General features: G+C 42.6%; 1 protein-coding gene and 1 pseudogene across 3 annotated transcripts in view; one reads left to right on the forward strand and one right to left on the reverse strand.

Moving 5' to 3' along the window:
• Grik4 (glutamate ionotropic receptor kainate type subunit 4) overlaps nt 1-12682 on the forward strand; it is a 308759-nt gene that overhangs the window by 111288 nt on the left and 184789 nt on the right. The gene's annotated exons all lie outside the window — the stretch shown is intronic.
• The window catches only part of LOC104865753, a 4861-nt pseudogene continuing 4337 nt past the window's right edge, over nt 12159-12682 (reverse strand).

The raw sequence follows: 12682 nt of genomic DNA on the forward strand, positions 1-12682 counted from the left end.
TTTTTTTTTTTTTTTTTTTTTTTTTTTTTTTGCCTGACTTCAAGAGATATCTCTGGTTAGGAGCCATCATGCAAGGGACAGCCCTCATCTCTAGTCCAGTGTCTGTCCCAAAGGCAAGGTATCACTGCATGCTCCTGAAGGGGAATTAGGCATTGTTAGTGACCTATCACTAGGTAACAAATTCTCCCCAAGTTTCACAGCTTAAAACAGCAACCATTTATTATTTCCCACAGCTTCTGAGGGAGAGGAATCTGGTAGCTGCTTAGCTGGCTATTTCTGGCTCAGAGTCTCTCCCAAGGCTGCAGTCGAGTTGACTGAGGCTGCAGTCAACTCAAGGCCGCAGTTGGGGCTAAGAATGTCCACTTCCAGTCTCACTTGTGACTGTTGGCAGGCCTCAGTGCCTTGCTGCCTGCTGGCTATGCAGGTCTGTTTGTAGGACTGCTCATCACAGGTCAACTTGCTTTCCCCAGATGGAATCTGCTCAATCCATGTGGAAGAGAACTTGAGTGTGAATACAAGGAGGCTAAGATCACCATGGCCATCTCAGGGCCTGGCAGGAGCCTGTGCTAGTGGATTCATGTAGAGCAACCTATCACCTGAAGGCCTGGTCCTCCAGTTCCAAAAATACTCTGAAGACTTCTCCACTATTACCTTTTGAGATAAAATTCAAGTTTCTTTAAATGGCTTACAAGGCCCTTCATAGTTTCTTCGCCTCAGCTTTATTTTCTCTTTTTCCCCAGTCACCCCAAATTCCAGCTACACAGACAATTTGTTTTCATTCCTCTCTGCCTGTAGACCTGCCATTTCCCTTCTTCAGATGGCAGATTTCTATGCAGAAGAACAGACACACTGGAAATGCGAAGTGTGTGTGTGTGTGTGTGTTAGCTGCTAACGAGTGCTGTGGACAGTTGTGCTGTGGACAGTTGTAAAGTAGAGCAGAGTGAGAATCAGTGGTCCTGGCTGAGGGGAAGCTACTTTCTGCATTGTACTCAGGAGAAGCTTTGCTGCTGTGACATGGGCAGAGGCAGCAAGTGATGCATTAAATTAGGAGGCTGTCTGGGGAGAGTATAATTGCAGTCATGTGTTACTTAACGATGGGGTATGTTCTGAGAAGTGCTTGTTAGGTAATATTGTCATTGTGCTGATATTATAGATTGTACTTACCCAAACCTACCTTATACACACATGCACAAACACATATATACCTCAGCCATATGTTTTGTGTGTGTGTGTGTATGTGTGTGTGTGTGTGTGTGTGTGCATGCATGTGTGTGATATAACCTGTTGCTCGTAGGGCCATAGTGAACAAAACAACATAATATTAACTCAAACGCAAGAGGAATCAGTGCAGTCAAGAGACCCAGTGAATACAAGATATACACAGCTTCTGCCAGAATAGCTCAGCACATTGTTTTATAGTAAACATTTTTATAAGTAGAAGGCATACCCTCTAGAATAATGATCTAAAGTTTTACTAGATACATAAACCAGTAACATTATCATTTATTATTGTGATCAAGTATTATGTACTGTGCATAGTTGCATGTACTTTCGTATATGACTGTACAGTCTTTCAAGTGATTGGCAGTGCATTAAGCTTGTTTATATGCACACCATCACAATCATGTGAGCAATTGCATTGTTACATCATAGGGGCTATGAAGTCACTAGTTACAGGAATTTTTCTACTCTGCTGTAGTTTTATGGAACCTCCATGGTACAGCTGTCTGTTACAGCTGTCTGTTGTTAACCAAAAATGTCTTAATGATAGGTAACTGTGGCTGCTTTTGTTTCCACAAAAATCTGTGCTCCTCAAGGGCATGACCCATGAAGACATTGAATTTGTCCACTCTGCATCCTGCTGCTTAGCACAGCATTGGCATGTGGCAGAAGCCAATGGATGATGGGTGTCTTTTTGATGTGCAGGAGCAGAGAAGTGTCAGCATGAGGCAGGATTGAACACCCACTGAACTTCCAGAGACAACAGGTTGGCTGACGGGGAGAGAAAACAAGAGTAGATAAATGTGTTTGGAGGATTAAAGATTCATTTTGTATATATCCCTGTGTTTTATAGACAGGGATGAGATAAAAGTAAATTTAAATGAAGGTTTTAGTCTGTATTTAATGATGCCATTATTAGGCTGCATTTTGCAATGCATCCCCTGACATAAAATTTCAACATTGGCCTTTCAAGCACTAACTTACCTTTTGGATCTGCCACCTTTAATGATAAATAAAGTGAAAGTTGACCTCATTGTCATCAGATTCATGGAGTTGGTTAATATTTAGTAGATTTAACCAGTTCTAGATGCTGACAAGTGAAAGCATGGAATGGAAGGTTTTGATGGAGAACCTGAAACCCAAGTTCCTTTGCAGCCATGTTCATTACACAGAACTCCATGAGAGCCTGCTTTAAATCAGTGGGACCTCAGCTCCCTCTACAACCCTAAATAGGGGCAGGCTGTGAATGCATCTTTGCTTGGCTTAAACAGCTCAAAAGTACTAGACTATATGGGGGCAGGGTGGGAAGAAGAGCTGACTCAGAAGATTGGGTATGAGATACTTTTGTGAATCAAGGAGGTCAAGAAAGGGTGACTCTTATAGACTTTGGGATGTGTTCCATGTTCCACGTCTCTTCTCTCCCCAGGCTCCCTGGAAATCCTGGTCAGTAGTAAGTGCTAGTTTGGTGGGAGAGGTACACCAAGACCTCATTTGTGTGCTCCTTCAAGAGTGAGGGGTAGGGCTTCGAGAAAGGAATACTTTCCCTGATATAGTTCTTCCATTCTCCCATAGAGGTGAGAGTCCTCTGACAGATAAGAGGGTCTGGCTTCCCTTGGAGGAGGTGGTACATAGTCCCCATGTAAGCCAGGAAAGAGGGACAAAAGAGACATTTTTAAGGCCCTGTCTCTCTCACCCTGCAGAGCCCATGCACAGTGAGTTGATCAGGACCCAGGCAAAATGCAGCTGAGTGGATGAGTCCATAGAGAAGGAAGAATATTTCTGGAATACATTCCTCCTATAAACTGAGTATCCTGGTTGGAGTGCTAGTGGAGGAAGAGAGTAGGTTAGGCAAGTAACCAGCTGACTGCTGGCCTTGGACATGGAAACCCAGAAGCCCTGTTTCAGCATCTAAACCATTCCTGAACAAATAAGTGGCTATGTTTTCCAATAGTAGAAACCTGGGCTCAGACGCCACATTGATTTAGAATTTTTTTAAGTGTACATTTATCAAGTGACTTAAGGACTCTTTTCTTTACCATCATCTATAAATTAATACCTGCCATATATAGCAGAACATGTTGATTTTCTTTCTTCCTCTAAGTCATGAAACTGGACTCTTCCTCAATTGAAATACTTGCTTTTCTCCCTCCCTCCTTGTTTCCTTTTTCCAGCTAGCTGACTAATAATATTCTTAGCGCATAAAAGGTGATTTACTCTACAGAACATGGTGATACACTAGACAGAGTATTGGTAGAAGAAAGATCTGAATTTTTAGTTTTAATCCCTCAACACATCCATTATATGTCCTTGAGATGTTCTAAGCTTCTAAATATTAATCTATAAAGTGGGAATGATACTATTTTACTATTATATTCTATATGTGGAAAGATACAAATGAGTAAGGTGTGTGAAAACTTTGCAATATATTTTAACTTTTAAAATTATTTTTGTTATAAAATACACAACATTGTGTGCCATCTTATTTTTAAGTGTACAATTCAGTAGTATTAAATACATTTATTTTGTGGTACCAACACCATACCACCATCTTATCTCTTACCTTGAAAAACTGAAACACTATGCCATTAAAAATAACTTCCCATTGCTCCTGTCTCCAAGCCTCTGAAAACCACTGTCCTACTTTCTGTCTCTTGAATTTGATTGTTTATCCATCATTTAAGTGGAATCATACAGTGTTTGTCATTTTGAGGCTGGCTTATTTCACTTAGTATAATGATTTCAAGGTTCATCTGTGTTTTAGCATGTGTCAAGATTTTCTGCCTTTGTAACGCTGTATAATATTTCAATGTGTATATTTTGTTTGTCCATTCATTTGGTAATGGACATTGGGCTGCTTCTACTTTTTGACTTCTGTGACTAATGCTGCCATTAACATGGATATACCTGGAGATCATTATGCTAAATGAAATAAGCCAGTCTCAAAAAGACAAATCCTGTATAATTCTACTTATATCAGTTTGAAACCCTTCTTTGATTCCTTTGCATATATATACCCAAAGATGGCATTGCTGGGTCATATAGTAATTCTATTGTTTTTTAGGAGCCACCATGCTGTTTTTCATAGTGGTTGTATCATTTGACAATCCTACCAGCAGTGCTCAAGTCTTCCAATTAATTCTCTGTTTCCTTGCCAACATATTTTTTATTTTCTGTTTGTTTTTATTTCTGTTTTTTGTTTGTTTTGGTATATATATGTTTTTTTGCAATAGCTATCCAAATGGGTATAAGATAAAGACACGATACTAGTCATGTATACAGGTAATTGATTTAATGATATCTCACTTTCAAAGCAGAAAGGAAGAAGGATTTTAAGCAGAGTTGCTAGGCTGGGTCCCACCCTGGAAGAAGTTGTGGTTTAGAAGTAGGGCTGAGGCTCTCACATGAGCGTGTATTCTGCAGACCAGAAAATGGTGCCACCTTTCTATTAGTATCTGGTATGATGCTTTGATGGAGTGAGGTCATGTGCTTAAGGGGTCACTGGAGGAGTGTGTGAGAGTCAGATTTTGAACCAGTCCTTGAAGACTGACTGGGATTTCAGAGCACAGTGATTGGGGGGTGGGTGAGGAATTGAGGTGGGTCATGGAAACAGCAAGACTGAATATACCGCTGCAAACCCATTCAAAGAGTTCTGCTCCAACATGGGTCCTGGGCTAGCAGTGTCAGCGGCTCCTGAGAACTTGTGAGAAATGGGCATCACTCCAGACCTATAGTGGACACAAACTATGTGTGTAATCTGTATTTGCATAAGCACTGTGGGTGATTTTGATGCACAGTTGGGTTAGTAGAGAGCCCAAGCTGACTAAGGGTGAGAACTGTAAAGTTTGGATATGTTTATAACCTCCAGGGACTGCCCATTGCAACTAGGGTACAATTAAGCTTCTTGCCATGGCCCATGAGGTCATGTGACCTCTGCGATGCCCCCCCCCATCATGCTCTAGACATTGAACTCCAGGTGCTCGTTCTTTCAACTTGGAGTGTGTTCTTTCTTTGTGACTTCTTCCCCTTCAACAGTCAGGTCCCCGCATAGATGGTGCCTCATTAGAGACAGACCTTCTCTTTAACACCCTCCACTATTCACTCAGTCTACACTGTTTTCTCCTTTTCTAGCTCTTCTTGCTCTCTGGAATTATCCTGGAATTATCTTTTTCTTTACCTGATCTTCTATGCTTTTCCTAACAAGAGCTTCAGATCTTTGAGCCTGGGCTTCTGTGCTGTTCACTGCTCTTATTTTCAGTGCTTGGAACAAAGCCTGGCACAGTTGGTAGTCAATGTTTTTTTTTTTTTTTATTCAGTAGACACTGGCATGCTTTGAAGCAGGTATGAATAGGGAAGTGATGCCACCAAAGAGGTCCCATGTAGGAGGACTCGTCTTGTGGCTGCCTGGAGGAGGTAAGATGATGGTTGGGGATGAGAGTGGAATGTGTGATGTGAGAAATGTCTAAGCCAGTGGTCCTTAACTGGGGCAGCCTCCCCCGGCAAAATAAACACTGCCCTATTCCTGTGGACATTTGGCAATGTCCAAAGGCATTTTTAGTTGTTACAGCTGGGGAGAATGCTACTGGCACCTGGTGGTTAGAGGCCAGGGAAGCTGCTCAACTTTCTACAGTGCCCAGAACAACCTCCTACAGGCCACATTATCTGGCCCCAAATATCAATAGTATCAAGGTCAAGAAACTTCCTGTAAAATAGGGTGGCAATTATGGAAATAGAAAATAAACCCAAGTGAATATTTTCTAGTCATCAGGAAAAGCTTTGGTCCCTCTCTGTGCCTGCAATTGTGATTTTAAGTCTCTTTGGCAGCAGAATCAGAAGACCTCCTTAGTGAGAAACTCCTCTGAGAACGTGTGTGCATCAAGGCTGTTTCTTGATCTCCCTGTGTCTCTCTCAATGCCTGTCACAAGCTCTGTACTGCTGGTTCTGTAGTCCTTTGCCTTCCACCCGCATCTCCCCAACTTCTTTCCTTCCCTTCACCCTCCCTCTTTCCTTTGGATTTTGTCTTCCTTTCTCCCTCTGCACCTTCTCTTTTTGTCTCTCTCATTTAACTGCCCATTATGAAGATTTGAAGTTTAGTGGGTTTATGGTCTTGGTCCTTAATTTTTAAAGTGGGTAATTGTGTGGTCTGGACTAAATTAAATTTACTAGCTTTTTACTTCTATGGCATATGGTATCTGAATGGGGCTGCTTTTTATCCCCAGCAATTAGTGCTCTTTTTCTTCCCTTGTCCCCCTGTACATTTTGAATATTCTGACAATAGCCAGTTTAGCATCTCTTTCGCCTAACAGCCTTGAGGAACCTCTGCCAGTCAGGGTTCAGCATTTAAGTCAGCCTAAGGCTACCCTGAGAGGAAGGGCACAGCCGGGTCTGCTGGGTTCTCATGCAGAGCTTGCACCTCGCTCTCTCCTGCTCTCTTGGGCTAACCTTGTGGGCTCTATTCTGGAAAAAGGTTATTGTTCTTGGAGTTGGCACCCTAATTATCTTCCCTCCCCACAGAAATGATTCCCAAGGATAGCACTGCAGCACCTGTGGACACCAGCTTAAGAGTCAGATTTGTATCAAGAAGGAATATGATGTGTGCAGTATGGGATTCTGAGGGGTCAGACCTGAGAGGCATTTGTTTTGGTGAAGTGCCACAAAAGGTGTTTGAGAGCTCTAAAGACTACAGGAAGCAGTGATGTCCTGGGGGTAAGGAGACACAGGGCGCCAGTCCCTACTCTAAGTGTGAGGTCCTCCAGGACTTAGCTTATCTCCCGGGCACATGGAACAGTAGCTCTCACCCCCAATCAGAAATCATAATTATAATGTGAGTGTGAAGTTGTACAGGTTTTGTCAATATAAATCTCTTTCCTTCCACCTTAGGAAAATGGGCAAGAGAGAAAATATAACAGATTATTTGAATAATTTTTGAATGAATGAAAACAAGAACATTCCAGTCTTGGAATGTTGGAGGTGCCAACCTTAGACTGTAAACGCCAGTGTCCTCCTGGATGAATATTCCCTGATTTTTCCTTGGGGGATGACATCAATGAATAAAAAGATCCATTACTTGTGCTTTGATCTCCTGGGAAACTGACAGATAATTCCAAGGTGGAAACAATGAAAATAGTGGCCTTTCAGATTTTTCTGGCCATCTGCTTGCAAAGAACTCAAAGTAGTTCTAATCTGTTATTTTCTCTTGCTTGCTCTTTTCCCTGGGGCAAAAGAGAAGTTAGCACACCAATTCATTAGTCCTCTGGTTCCCATTGTAATTGGCATTTCTGATCAGGAATGACAGGGTCCTACATTATAAACTCTAGTGGGTATAACAGTCATTTCTTAAGAGCAGTGTGTAAGATATACAGCTTAAGGTCTCCTTTCCTGGAATCAGGAGGTGACATGATGGAGATCGAGGGGTGGGTCACCATACAGTGGGGAGTGGTGTTAGCTCAGAGGTGAGCGGATCTTTGGAATGACACCTTCCAGATGCCTATCTATGTGGATTCACTTTTCAGAGTCTGCTCAACACACAGCTTGTAATCTCTACTTTTGCCTCGCTCCTATTACTATCTCCCTAAATAGCCTATGAGTCTTTGAGAGGATAGCCAGGGCTACTTTGTGGCTTCATGTCTTTGTGTCGTGAATTCTCTACCCACCACCACATACACATACTAGGACCTGGTATGAGGCATGCACTCAATACATGTTCACCAGGTTGAATTACCACAGTGAAGCTGATCTGGACTCAATCTCACTGAAATTAAAAGGCAGACCTTGCCGACCATCCTTGTGCATGTAAACTCATTAAAGCTCCCAGCAGCCTCTATCATTCCACATCTCCTCTGTCTGTAGTCCCTTTATTTCCCACAGCTCAGCCAGAAGGCTGTCACTAGCAGCCATTAGACAAGACAAATGGGTCACTCCAACTCGCTGTTCCTCCTCCAGCCTGGCTGTGTGTGCAGTGAGCCATGAGTGTGGATACATTGGGCACCACATGGCCACCATCGTGCACCTGGGCTATCTGAGCTGCCCAGTGGAGTCTTCTACACATGTTGAGGTCAAGGTAGGCTTTGTGACCACAGGTGAAAAAGGACACATGGGCAGTCTCCTTCAAAAGAATACTTGGAAGGAGGTGAAAAGATCCATGGAGAGGAAGGACCAGTTTAACAAATTTAACTGGGAATATCAACCAGCTACACAGAGACCTTACAAAGTAGTTGTATTTATAAGGCATTAAGTGTAGATATAAATTGCTTCTTATGTCCAGGACTATATTCATAATTTTTTTCCAGGGGTCATGTCCTTTATTAAATTTTGGGAGTGTGAACGATGAAGGTGAACCATGCCATGAAAGTCCAGCCAGGAACTCACATCAAGATCAGTCTCTGAGCTTGTTTGAAAGGTGTACATGCCTCACATGTGCCCAGCTCTACACTGAGTCGCCCAGGGACAGTCAACAAGAGACATGACTCCCACACTCAGAGATTTCCCAGTGTAGACAGCTCTGCAGCCTGGGTTACCTTCCACTGTCCAGTTGTCCCTGCTGCTCTCTGCTGTCCCAGCCCAAAGTCCTTGTCCTGGCCACCCTCCTGGCCCTTGCAGCAGGCACAGGTGTCATGCCCATCACAAAAATTGCCCTCTGCTAGCAGGGGTAAGCAGAGAGAGTGCTTCCTGTCCATCCATCTCCAAAGGGAACTGCTTGCTCAAAAGAGTGGCAGTCACATCTCCCTAGGTCCTTGATACAACTTCCCATCACTTTTCCCCTGTTGTGTTCTATTACACGTCTCCACTCACCTTGTACTGTCATCACCATGAAGGGATGGAGCCCATCTCCTCACCTCTCTCTCACCCTGCTTGGCCCCATCATACTCAGGGCCCATAGACACATCCTGCTAGTGCCATTGCCTTGAGGATACTTGGTTTCTTCCTTTCTCCCAACCTTCTCTCCCACTCCATGTCACTGTCACAGCCACACCATGGGTCATTGCAGCCTTTCCTTCTCTGATTCTTAAAACTTGCATTTTCAAGCCTCATGATCTGAAAATAGCATCCTATCCACCCAGCTTTGAGCACCTTGCTTCTGCATCTCCTGTACTTGTACACACTTATTCCCTGCCTCCGGGTACTCCACCTTCATCTCTTCTGTGTCCAACCCACTAGACAGCCTTTTCTGGGCTTCACTTCCTTTCCTATCCAGTACAAGGCCATAGCCCACACCTTTACCATGTTCTTGGTAGTACTTTCAGCTGCCCACTCACCTCATGACCTCCTGCTCTTGAGTTTTGACCCCACTTTTATTTGCCTTACTTTGGTCTGGGTCCTGAGATGCACCAGCATCTCTTCACTTCAACTGAGTCTGGTGATCAGAAATGCTTTTACACATCAGAGCAGCTATTCTGCACCTGAAGTCAGCTACCCTGTCATTGTCATTGCAGAAGAGAAAGACCTTGCTTTTCCTCCAAGAAAATAGAAGCTGTCCTCTCATCCTAACTTAACTTCTCCTAGCAAGCACTTACTTATAGTGGTACCTATTAGTCTGAATTAGACCTGCACTACCCTAAGGCAACTACAGTTTGATGAGCCCTTAAAGTAGAGCTAGTCTGACTGGAGATGTGTTTTAAATGTAAATTATATGCTAGAGTTTGAAGTTTTAGTCTGGAAAAAAAGACTATAAATATGTTAATGATTTTTGTATTAATTAAATGTTAATACTGTTTGGAAAATTTGCTTTAATTTCATAATCTCCACATTTCTTTTGACCTTTTTCAGTATAGCTAGCAGAACATTTAAAAGACCTAGATGGCTTGCATTCTATTTTTGTTGGGAAGCACTGAGTTGGAATATAGGCTGAGCCACTGTAACAAAGACATATGAAAACATAGTCACTTAAAGTTCAAGTGTATTTCTCGCACCCATAAGATAGGATAAGCCTAAGAATGGGGATTGATGAGCAGTGTTGTCGTCATCAATGTATGACTTCCGTATGTTTCTGAGGCCACCATTTCCAGCCAGTAGAGAAAAGGAAAAGGAAAGTCTAAGGCACAGAATGACCCAGATGTTCCAGACACTTTCATTTGAATTTGTTAGCCCAAATTCAGCGTATGGCTTCCCTGAACTCGGGGGATGCTGGTAAATGTAATTTGTGTTTGGAAAACCATGCATCCAGTTAAAACTTGGGGCACTGCACTATTAATGGGGAAAAAGAAGAGAAAGGTTCCAAGGTGGTTGAGCTGTCTTCGCTTCCTTTGCTCCTGCCCTGCCATCTTAGAGGAGGAACTGTCCCTTCTCTCATTCTGGGTGGAACGGTACCTGTGCTCCAGGCTTTTTCTTTGTCTTCCTTTTTGCAGGGTTTGTTCAGAGCATGCTTCTGTTCTGACATGAGGAGCTCCCCTCCCTCACTGGGTTCTCCTTCTGAGCCCCTCTGCTTTTAATCCAAAAATTCTTCCTTGGACAGTATGACTCATTCTACCTACTATTCTCGTCATGCTCCGTCCAGTGTTAAGACTGCTACTTGACTCTCCATTCACTCCTTACCTACTCTTCCACCCAGTGTCATCTAAGTACTATCTCCACCTTTCTGCTAATGTTCCCAGGGACCTCCTTATTGCCAGACCTCACAAAAAGTCCTCAGTGTTTATTTAACTGCTGTCCTCCTCAGATTCTCTGGCCTAACACTGCTTCTCAGCCTCTACACAATCCTTAAGCATTGAATCTCAAGGGCCTTAATCTTGTTCCTCCTCTCTCCTGCTCTCCATCCAGTGCTGGATCCAAATTGTCATTACAGCCCTCACCCCAAGGATTCATACATCTCTCTCTGGCCTGGACTGTTTTTTGGAAAGCCAGGCCAGTAATTTTAACTGTTACAACATAGTAGGCCTCAAAAATAACAAATACTACATCCAAATTATCATTTTACCTTTCTCTAAAAAGTAGAAAGGAGCAACCCTCATCTCTATCACCCTTATTCTTTATCCTGGGCAGTGATGTCATCATTGAAATATAACAGAAGCCAAGAGCCCATCTCATCTCACCTCTACCCTCTGCAGGCTTCCCCCTGTTGATTCTAGCTCACCAGCCACACTTGGATCTGTCATTGTAACTCCTTGCCCTGCACCTTATTACCTGTCTCACTTTTTTTTTCCTGGACTTTTGAATTAGCCTCCTGGGAGCTTCCTAGTTCATATTTCTACTCTCTCTCTCTCTCCAGTGTATCTACAAAAATGATCTCTCTAAAAGACAAACTGTATGATGTCATGGCCTATTGAAAGTCTTCCAGTTGTCACTCATCACCTTCAGGATCACACAAAGTCCTTCTTGCTCTGACTCCTGTCTTTCCACCCAACTTCCCCTGCTGGTCATCCTAGGCTTCCTTTTACCTTGCCTGTGGAGCACACTTTTGCCATTTTACTTCCCTGTCTTCTGGGGACTGTCACTAGCTTCCTTCAAGGCTGCCTCTTCTGTGAAGCCTGACAAATGCATGTGTTAGATAAATATATGTGTTAGATAAATACATGAAGGCAAATTCCCTTGCTACTCTAGAGAGTTTGATTTTCCTTTGCCATGCTTCCTTAAAATTGTATGATTCTCTCTCTAGAAACACTTGCTTTGTTACACAGTAAATGTCTTGCTCTACCCCTTACCCCTAGGACATCCCTGAGAACCAATGTTTACTTGGGATTTCTAGCACACGAACATCTGGCTCATGGTGGGAGCATAAGATATTATCATTACTGATATCATATTGTTTATATTTATATTAGCTATTTGTTTATGTGAACATGTCCTCCTCTGGATACTTTGAAAGCATGAACACATCCAATCCCTTTCTGTTTATCTAGTGCCTTTGTTGAGGCACGTGGTTAATAGGTATTTGATAAATTAATAAACAAAGGAGGATGGAATGAATGAACTGCGTATTTCACTTACAAAGTTCAGGATTAAGTTCTAAATGAATGGTACAGACAACAAATGATTTGAAGGATTTGAAAAGGGTGAAATCCATGGGCCTGGAGCAGTTCAGTTCTTGCCTAGGTTTAGGATGGAAGAGGAACATGAGAAAGAGGTGTTATTTATGTAGGAGTCAGATATGGGTACAGAAGAGCTGAAAGATTTCCAGGAGAAGGCGACAACCTGGACAAAAAACATGGGGTAAAGAAACATGCTCTACAAGAAAAACCCAAAGCTCGAACAAGAGAGGAAATTATAAAGATCCGAGCAGAAATCAATGCAATTGAAATTAAGAAAACGATACAAAAAATAAATGAAACAAAGAGCTGGTTTTTTGAAAGAATAAATAAAATTGACAAACCCTTAGCTAATCTTATCAAAAAAAGGAAAGAAAAGGCTCAGATCCATGCAATTAGGAATGAAAAAGGCGAAGTCACAACAGATCCGAAAGAAATCCAGAGGATCATGAACACCTACTTTGAGAACCTGTACTCTAATAAAATGGAAAACACAGAAGAAA

This window comes from Fukomys damarensis, unplaced genomic scaffold (assembly GCF_012274545.1).
Source record: "Fukomys damarensis isolate Sample0158 unplaced genomic scaffold, DMR_v1.0_HiC HiC_scaffold_16, whole genome shotgun sequence".
NCBI classification, from domain to species: domain Eukaryota; kingdom Metazoa; phylum Chordata; class Mammalia; order Rodentia; family Bathyergidae; genus Fukomys; species Fukomys damarensis.